Raw genomic sequence first — 10,399 nt, forward strand, 5'->3', positions numbered from 1 at the left:
GTTTTATTCTCATGAATAGAACATAGTCTAGGTAAAATAATGAAAGTTTTGCATTGTATAAAGGGAAACTAATTTACCTAAAAGCTTAAGCTGTTTCTAAAGTATGGTGAGGTGGGGTGTGAGGTGGGGTTGGGATAAAGGAGAGTTTGAGGGATAGGTTGGGAAGAGGAGGATGTTAAATATTGAAACCTAAATTTTCCATGCATAGTTTCATGGGCCTTTTCAAGCAAAGCTTAAGTTTCCCTGCTCCTGAAGAGATTTTCAAGACTGAATTGCATCTTTTCAAAAAGCAGGTTTAACCTCTAGTAATAAGGATATAATCTAATCTCCTGAAAAGACTATATTAGGAAAATAAAGGTAGTATTATTCTACATAGTTCGAAAGTGAATGGAAATTCTACCCCCAGCTCCATCAAGATTGGCCTAACCACCAATGTAAATTACTCTTATTTGGTTATTGATGTCATATGCTAATGGTTTTTGAAGTAAAACACAGGCAACCCGTTCAGCATTGTAGTAAAGCAGACTTAGGCCTCAGCCCTATAACTAACTTGATCACAGGGAAAGTTCCTTAATTCTTCAGACTCAATTTCCTCATCTGTAAATAGGCAACAATGCATGGATTGCAGGATTGTGAGAATCTTGTTACACAGAGGAGATAACTCAATAAGTGATAACTAGTACTGATGTTACATTTTTCTGTCAGTTCCAAATTATAGAAAAAAAAGAGGCTTTAATTTTTTTAAAAAGGTAAAAAATGTGTTCTATAAAACTGAAAGCATAATACATACATACATAATACATACTTGTCTGTAGGTAAAGGGAGTTAAACTAATGAAAGATTTTGACCTGCTTCCACTTTGCACTCAACCACAATCTTGAGTTACCTTCGACTAAAGGTATTCCCTATCTCTTCTTCTCTGTAAGAGTCAGCAGCAGGGAAAATAAGGTCAACTCTCCTTAGAGCTCAGATCTTCTTGATATCGTTAGGCAGAAAAACAAAAATGACTAGCTTGGCAGGTTTAGAGGAAGGTAAAACTATTAGACAAAAAGGCTTTCTATATGTGATCTTTATTTTGAAACTACACTGGAAATTATAGAGCTTGACTCTCCGATTCCGTTAGCCCCCTGAAGTTAATTGAAGCTAAATTACATAGTGCAAACATAGACAAGAGATTCCTAGGAAATGTTTCCCACTCGCTCTCTATAATGTATTATTCTACATGCCAACCTCAAGAATTAAAGAACTGAATAAAGTTCAGATGGGTCATAAATAAGGTAGCATGATATAACTAATTCTCCAGAGTAAGTTCACCATTTCTTTGAGTTTCTGTAGTCTCACGTTTAATGAACAATAGCTAGAAATGGACAGTAATGTGAGGTGTGTGTAAGAGAGTGGGGAATCCTCACACTTTGGAAATTAAATTATTTTATTCTATTTTGTATTTATGTATGTTTCAATAAGTTTGTGGAAAAAGGGAATTAGAATGTGAATATAAGAACATTCTGACATCTATGCATACTTTTTCCATAATGTGCATCTTCCACAAACATTTTGAAGATTCCTTCCCTTGTATCTACCCAAAGAAATAATGACCAAGTGGCCACTTCACTGTAGATAGCACAAATGAAGCTGGCTATCTGTAATTCTGTTGCATTTAAATATTGCTTTCTTACTTTCTTTTTTATTTTTACTTTATCATAATATACTCATTCTACCAGAAAGAAATTTTAATCGGAAGTTACTTTTCTCACCCTTTGTTCACCTCTTTTTTTTCAAATCTCATGGTTGACTAGAAAAATGAACAAATAAATTCCTGAGGGGCCAAACACAGGGCCTTTTGATGATACAGAGGGAATCCAGATGTTCACCCCACCCCCAGCGCTATAAAAAAGTTTCATGGAATTTGTTGCTGGTCATAATACGCCTCCTAAAAGGGAGTTTCCTCCTGCAGTTTTACAGGTAATATTAAATTAAGCGCCCCCCTTTGGTTTCAGATAGTGGACGAGAAGCATATCTTTCAGTGCTGGCTTGTTAACACTACTGACAAGATTCTGAATACTCCATTGGTGCACGGTCTCCCGAGGTGACTGAGAGGGACTGCTACCCAGGGCTATTCCTTTCTTTTCAAGTCTACATGGTTGTGCTTGGCTAGTGCCAAGCCATGTTGCTCTGTTCTGCTGTCCTCTTAGAGGAAAGGAGGCACCAGGGTGGCCACCAGCATTATGATAGATGATAAGGTTTTGTTTGAATGGGATTTAATTTAAATCTACATAGGTTTTTTTTTTCCTTTGCTAATGTTAGATAATTATGTCTCAGAGTAGAAGAAGGTCACTTTTTCCTAGTTTGTTTTCAACTTTAAAATATGTATTTTTATAATTTACTTATGAAGGGAACCAGCAGTTAGCATAATGGCTATGTCACTGGACTCCCACGTAGTCGACCGGGGTTCGCATCCCGGACCCGGTGGCTTAAAACTCATGTCAGGTGTGTGTGTGTGGGTGCCTAAGATCCCGAGAGGAAAATGGAGGAGAAAGGATTGCGGTGTGACCATCCCCCCTGGGAGGTGATTTCTCGCTTTCTGTCTCTCTGTATCTCTCTATCTGTCTGGCGAGCGCACACGCCCTATAGCTAAAACCTCTCCAAAAAAAAAAAAAAAAGAAAAAGAAAAAAAACACAAATAATTTACTTATGAAATATGCTTGTGGCAATGAATAAGAGCATTCACACAACTCACATACATTTAATAATTCTCCAGCACCATTAACTGTTTCTTAAAACCCTTCCCCACTTGGAAAATAACAGAATGAACAAACAGATCTTACCTCATATCTGTAAAGTTAAAAGAATTTCATCTGGGGGCCAGCAGGTGGTGTGGTGGTTAAGGCGCTGGACTCCCACATGGCCAGCCCTGGTTCAAGTCTTAGACCTAGTGGCTTACTTTTTCACTTTCTCTCTCTCTCTCTTTCTCTCTAGTGAGTTCACGTGCTTTATAGCACATTAAATAATAATAATAGTAATAAACTTTAAACAATTCTTAAATAAAAAAATAATTTCAGTCTGATGAAAAAAATACAAACACACCCACACACATAGGAAGCTCTCTAAAATGAAATTCTTGAGGGCCTGACAACAGCCTAGCAGTAAAAATCTATACTATAAGAGGCTGACTTGAATGGTGGGTAGGTTGTGGTTTTCGGGGTCTCAATCATAGATCACCTTGAGTACACCAGGCATGCTATGATCTGAGTCTAATTGAAACAAGGGATGGATCAAAGTGTCAAGAACTTGTTTGAGGGAGGGGGGAGGAATGCTCTCTCTCCTATTTCACTCATAGAAGAAACAAATAAACTTTAAAAAATGAAATCTTATCTCAGGTTTTCAAGAGATACACCCGACTCTAACCTGTAGAAGTTAAAGCTTGAGAACTAAAAATAATGAGTGAGCTCTAAGAAGTTTCAGAAAATTAAGGGGGTGGGATAGAAAGATAATTCCCAAAGCAGGCACTTCTACATGGGAAGAGGAATTTGAACAGGAAAGTCAATAAAGTATATTAGTTTAGTAACTGATTTCAGGAGACAAGACTTTCTGAACCCCTGTTTTATGGATGAATAAAATTCTGAAATTTGAGATTTGCCTTCATGAATTGTAGGGCAGTGACTAGCAAATCCAAACCCAACTGGGACCTTTGGTTAAAAAAATGTCTGGATTTTTTTAGTGGGTTAATAATGGTAGCACTTCTTAAGATGAAAATCTTCTAGACACGTTAGGTTGGTTTAAATTTTGTATTTTTGCCTGGTTGCCTATGGGAATTTAACATATGGTATTCTATCTGCACAAATGAAAAAAAGAAAAAAATGCAAAGAATGCCTAAACTATCCAAGGTAAAACAAAATCGCTGTCCAAGTTTTCCTGAAAATATAGGTTATGTTTGAAGAATAAAAGATTTCCATTATTACATTATGGCTGTGCCAAGAAGGCAAACACAAGCAGACTGTTGAATTTATGAGACTGTCAGTGTTGTTTTACCTAAAGCAGAACTTCCCTCCCATATCTATTCTCACCCTCTGAGAGAGGGGATTAAGAAGCTATTCTCACATTTTGGGATAAGGGATTAGTAGTTCTCCACTGTTATTTCTCGTTCTTTATAGCTCTATTACAATGCTCCATTGAGAATATAATATTACATGTAAAACTACAGGGGACATTGCATCAAAGAATTAATGAACAAAAAAATGTAAGAAAAGAAAACCCTGTGAACCACAAAATATATTTTAGAAGTCTTCATGTCACTTACTCAAATATTTTATATGATTAGAAATAATATAAGGAAGAGGCTTTATAGAAAGTGATTTTTATGCAGACATGTCAATCACAAGAAACGTCTTAACCCACTGCCTTGCTGAGAATACAGCCATGGCCAGCTGTGTTCTAGACATGAGACTCCCTTCCAGAGACCACAACTGATTAAGCCAGGGATGGGCACTTGATCCAAGAACTTTCCATCTAGAGATGGGGCAGAGCCTATTACTTTATCAAGTGTGAAAAGTGCTGCCCAAACAGGGATGGTACTTATTATCAAGACCTACCAAAAACTCTTTTTCTCAGGAATTTGACCTGGGAATATGAAAAGAATCAAGTGAATGGCTTCAAGAATGAAAGCAGACTGATAGAAGGGGGAGCAAATACATTTAGAATAGCTGCAGAATGATAATGCTACTGAGGTAACCAGAGCTATGTGAGGTACAGATAGGGGCTGATGTTCCTGCCAAAATTCTATTATTGTCACGCATACCCTTACAATAAACCTCCATTACAAGAGCTAGCTTAGCAGAGTTGTGGATCCTGGCAGTCAAAACAGCCTAAATCCAGCAAAGAGTAAAATGACTGCCAGCAAGGCCAATTTGACTGACCACCACGGCTACACAGGGCACTATGTGTGCATGGGGGAAGTGCGGAGAGGACTTATATATTAACTTATTATATGAAGAGTTTCCACAAAATTCTTAAACATAGTATTATGAAAAGACTGCAAGGATTTCAAATTTTTGACACTAAAATATACGTTATTTATTACTATTTTTTAATTTGCTAGAAGGTACATGTGCTTGTCAGAGAGAGAGAGAGAGAGAGAGAGAGAGAAGGAAAACAAGAAAACACCCCCCATGGGCATGGTCAGTCTCTTCTCCATTTCTTCCTTTTCTCAGGATGTTGAACACACACACACCTTGGCATGTTTTTCAAGCCACCTTGTCTGGTATTTGAACTGTCAGCTTTGTGGGATCTAGCTACCTTAACCACCAGACCATGGGCTGGCCTCATATATTAATTCTATTATCATGACTCTTTTTCTTTGTTCATTTATTTTCTTTTAAAATTCATGGTATAGAGTGTATATGTGCACACTCATGAAGAGAGAGAGAGAGAGAGAGAGGGAGAGAAACGTTATTTTATTTTATTTTATTTTTTGCCACTGGGTGTATGCGCTTGCCAGAGTGACAGAGAAGAAAAGTGAAAAAATTCCCCCTCCAGGGGGGATGGCCATGCCACAATCCCTTCTCCTCCATTCTTCTCTCAGGATTTTGGGCATGAATGCACAGGTGCCTGATCTGCTTTACAAGCCACCAGGTCTGGGTCATGAGGGAGTCTAGCACCTTAACTACCTGCTGGCCCTGAGAGAATCACTCTTGACAGAGTCTGGGCAGGACATGAAGCTCTTTCTCCAGCTTGTCAGGATCATGGACTTATTGGTGTATTTTTAGATAAACTGGGCCAGGGATCCAAACTGTGGCTAGCCACGTGACTTCCAACACTGCAGTCCAGTACGTTAGGACTGTGCCACTACAATGGGTCATTTTTCTATAAACTTTTCAATGTCCTCTCATACATGTATTCTGACTGGAGAGATAGAAAATAAATAAATACAGAGTTGCTTCAGTGCCTGGGTGCTGCTACAACGCAGATACTGTGCGGTCTTTTGCCAAGATGCTTGAGAAAATTCAGACCCAAGACCAGCCCATGGAAGAGGTTGAGATGTTTGCCTTCCAGGCAGAAATTTCCCAGTTGATATCACTGATCATCAACACTTTCTTTTTTTTTGGGGGCGGGGGAGAGATTTTCACTATAGGGCACATGCTCTCGCCAGACAGACAGAGAGAGACATAGAGACAGAAAGTGAGAAATCACCCCCCAGGTGGGATGGTCACGCCGCAATCCCTTCTCCTCCATTCTCCTCTCAGGATCTTGGGCACGCACGCACACGTGCCCAGCGTGAGTTTTAAGGCACCGGGCCCGTGACGCGAACCGTGGTCAACTACGTGGGAGTCCAGCGACATAGCCATTACGCTAACTGCTGGTTCCCTCATCAACACTTTCTACTCCAACAAAGAGACTGTCCTGAGGAAGCTTATTTCAAATTCATCTGATGCACTGGACAAAATCAGGTATGAAAGTTGACAGATCTCAATAAATTAATCTCATTCCAAACAAAAAGATAGAACCCTCACTACAGTGGATGCTGGGATTGTAATGACAAGGCTGACTTAATAACCTTGGCACTATTTCCAAGTCGGGGACCAAAGCTTTCATGGAAGCTTTGCAGTCTGGTGCAGATATCTCTATGATTGGCTTAGCTTGGCATTAGTTTCTATTCTGACTATCTGATTGCTGAGAAAGTGACTGTGATCACCAAACATAATGTCGATGAGTAGTATTCCTAGGAGTCCTCTACAGGGGACTCCTTCATGATTAGGACTGACACAGGTGAATCCATGGGTCATGGGAAAAAGGTTATCTTGCATCTGAAAGACCAGACTGAAGACTTAGAGGAGAGATGAATAAAGAAGATTGTTAAGAAGCAAGTTTATTGGCTATCCCATTACTCTTTTCATGGAGAAGGAGTGTGATAATGTGAAGAAGCAAGTTTATTGGCTATCCCATTACTCTTTTCATGGAGAAGGAGTGTGATAAAGAAATCAGTGATGATGGAACTGAAGAAAAGGAAGAGAAAGAAGAAGAGAAAGAAAAAGAGGAAAAGAAGTCTGATGACAAACCTGAAATAGAAGATGTTGGTTCTGATGAAGAAGAAGAAAAGAAAGATAATGACAAGAAGAAGAAGAGGAAGAAGAAAATTAAGAAAAAGTGAAGTGATCAAGAAGAACTCAACAAAAACAAAACCTATTTGGACCAGAAATCCTGATAGTATTACCAATGAAGAATATGGAGAATTCTACAAGAGCTTGACCAATGACTGGGAAACTCACTTGGCAGTGAAACACTTTTCATTTGAAGGACAGCTGGAATTCAGAGCTCTTCTTTTCATTCCAAGATGTTCTCCTTTTGACGTGTTTGAAAACAGCAAGAAAAAGAGCAACATTAAATTGTATGTACACAGAGTATTCATCATGGAAAATTGTGAGGAGCTGATTCCTGAATATCTGAATTTCATTAAAAGTGTGGTAGGCTCTGAGGATCTCCCTCTAATTACTTCCTGTGAGATGTTGCAGCAGAGTAAAATTCTGAAAGTTATCAGGCAGAATTTGGTAAAAAAAAAAAAAAAAAAAAGCTTAGAACTCTTCACTGAACTGGCAGAAGATAAAGAGAACTGTAAAAAGTTTTATGAGCAGTTTTCCAGAAGTCTAAAGCTTGGAATTCATGAAGACTCTCATGAAAAATGACTTACATATATGTTCAATACTTTATCTTAATTCCCTCTGATAATATATATATATATTTTCAAGAATTGTTTTTCTTTATTTTTAGTTAACATTTTAAACACCTGTAAGGCATGACAATAACTACATAAGGAGAAGATAAGATTTCTTTTTACTTCTAAGTGTGATACTGTGATGCTTTAGGCACTAAAGCAGAGCTAGTAATGTTTTTCTAGTGTCACATCAGCCTGTTTTAACAGATCAAGGTAATGTTTGCTGTAAGATATATGTAGACTAATGTTAACGTTGTGGTCTAAAGAAATGTTTAGCTGTCCAAGCCAGATTTCTAAGTAGACCAAATCTTTTGTCATTGAAGTGTTCTGAAATGTCTTGATGTTTGAAAGAATTATTTGTTAAAATGCGTTTCAGTTTCATCTCCTAAGATCTACTTTTTAAACTTCCCATACCCTGTAGTTACAAATTCTGCATGTATTAGTCTTAGTCCTTTAGGAATAGGTTAAGCTGAAGCAGTTTGAGGGAGGAACTCTCCACAGGGCTTGTTTTTCCAAAGAAAAGTGTTTAGAGGAACGTAATTATAAGCCAATTTGAGTGTGTTGAAAACTGTGAGAAAAGTAACTCAGTGAGGTTTATGAATGGACGTGTGCCCAAATTATACTCTGCTTAAAGAGATGGTAAAAAATACAGATGAGTTAAAGAAAAATAAATATATAATAAATAAGTAAATAAATAATACAAAGTACAGTAAGTACCAAATGCTTGCTACTAACCAAAAACCCAGCTGGAAAGGATTTATTAGTACCAGTATACTAGTTAAGATTGCAGGTTTCAGGCACCCCTGCACATGAGTACAAGTCTCTGCTGATTCTGCCACCTGTGGGCTGAATAAACGTGGGCAAATGCCTTAACCCAACAGTTCTTAGTATTATCAACCTCACTTAGAACTTGCTAAAATGCAAAATCTCAGGACCTGCTCTGCATTACCCCTATTGGGTGAGTCAGAAACTCTGGGGTGGAGACCACAATTTTTTTTTTCTTTTCTTTTCTTTTCTTTTTTTTTTGAGAGGTTTTCACTATAGGGCGCATGCGCTCGCCAGACAGAGAGACATAGAGACAGAAAGAGAGAAATCACCCCCCAGGAGGGATGGTTACGCCACAATCCCTTCTCCTCCATGGAGACCACAATTTTTATCCTAACATGCTTTTTAGGGAATATTGATGACATGGAAATTTGAGAATCACTATATAACCTAAGTCTTGGGATCCCTGTGTGTGTGCTGTGTGTTTTGAGGACTAAATGTTCAGGATATATAATAATGGGGTCCAGAAGTGGTGGCTTATTTATTATTACTATTGAGGGGCAGGAAAGAAGTTTGCTCCTGAGATTAGAAGATAGATAGAATTAGGTAAATATGGAAGAAGAGGAGGTCATTCTGGTAAGTAGGGATGAACACATGTTTTCAAGAGTCAGTGACTAGAGGTTTCATCAGAAATTAAGAGCTGAGAGAAATTCTGGACCATGTTGGAAGCAGGCATACCTGGGTTGATATCTTGGCCTCACTACTTTTACTCTTGAGTGATTTACTTAACTGGAATACATTTCACTCAGTTGGGAAAAAAAAAGTTTCCTAGAGAATTGCTGAGAGGATTAAGTGAGATAATATAAATAACGTTCTTAGCAGAGTGCTTAGAATTTACTAAATATTAAACCTTATTGTCTTTATTATATTTGCTCATTACTAAATTCTTTAACTTAGTTCCTCTTTTCTGTTAGTTTTAGCTTTCTTTTTTTGTCGTTTATTTCTTTTTCTTTTTTAGAGGTTTTTGCCTAGAGCACATGCACTCACCAAGGCGAAAGGCAGAGATAGAGACATTGACAGAGGGAAAGTGAGAAATCCCCTCTCCACCAGGAGGGATGGTCATGCTGCAATCCCTTCTCCATTTCTCCTCCTGGGATCTTGGGCACACATGCACATGCAGTCAGGTTAAGTTTCAAGCAACTAGGTCCAGGTCTTGAACCATGGTAGGCCATGTGAGAGTCCAGTGATGTAACCGTTATACCATTTACTGGTCTCAAGTTTATTTCTTTTCATGTTTTTAGTTGCTAGAAGGTACATGTGCTGGTTGGAGAGAGATAAAGAGAAAGGGTTGAGGGGAGAGGGAGAAAACACCTCCTCCAATGGAGCTAGGTCACACTGCAATTCCTGTACCTCTGTTTTTACTACTGTTGGGATTTTATAAGCACACACATAAGCATCTCGTGTGTTTTTCAAAACTGCCAGTGGGCCAGGACTTGAACTTCAGTTGGCCATGTAGGATCTGGCTCCATTAACCACTAGCCTTTTGGCCCCTATTCATTTTCTTCATGAGTGAGAGACAGAGAGAGAGAGAGCACCTCAAGAGTCTTGACACCCTAGCCCAGGTCAGCCGCACACTTTGAGCATACACCCGTTTGGCGTCCTCAGGGAGGTTCCAGACACAAAGTGAGCTGTCTCAGGATCAGCCTTGACGCGCATCACATTTTACCACCATAGTCCAGTGTCTGTTTTTTTGTTTGTTTGTTTTGTTTTTATTGGCTAAATCCTCTTTAATTTCAGGCCTTTACTTAAATGTGTTCTCCTCATGAAACTTCTACAATTAAATATGATAAATATTAACACCCCCCCTTCCCATGGTCTGTCTTGGGATCCTGCTTTCTTTCTTTTACTCTTTCAAATAGTTCTCCCTAA

At 38.6% G+C, this 10,399-nt stretch overlaps 1 pseudogene; it reads left to right on the forward strand.

Annotated features, from left to right (window-relative positions):
• Positions 1-5,985: 5,985 nt before the first annotated feature.
• Positions 5,986-7,706, forward strand: LOC102496319 (heat shock protein HSP 90-alpha pseudogene; annotated as a pseudogene).
• The last annotated feature ends 2,693 nt before the right edge of the window (positions 7,707-10,399 follow it).

Source organism: Tupaia chinensis, unplaced genomic scaffold (assembly GCF_000334495.1).
Source record: "Tupaia chinensis unplaced genomic scaffold, TupChi_1.0 Scaffold000541_1, whole genome shotgun sequence".
NCBI classification, from domain to species: domain Eukaryota; kingdom Metazoa; phylum Chordata; class Mammalia; order Scandentia; family Tupaiidae; genus Tupaia; species Tupaia belangeri.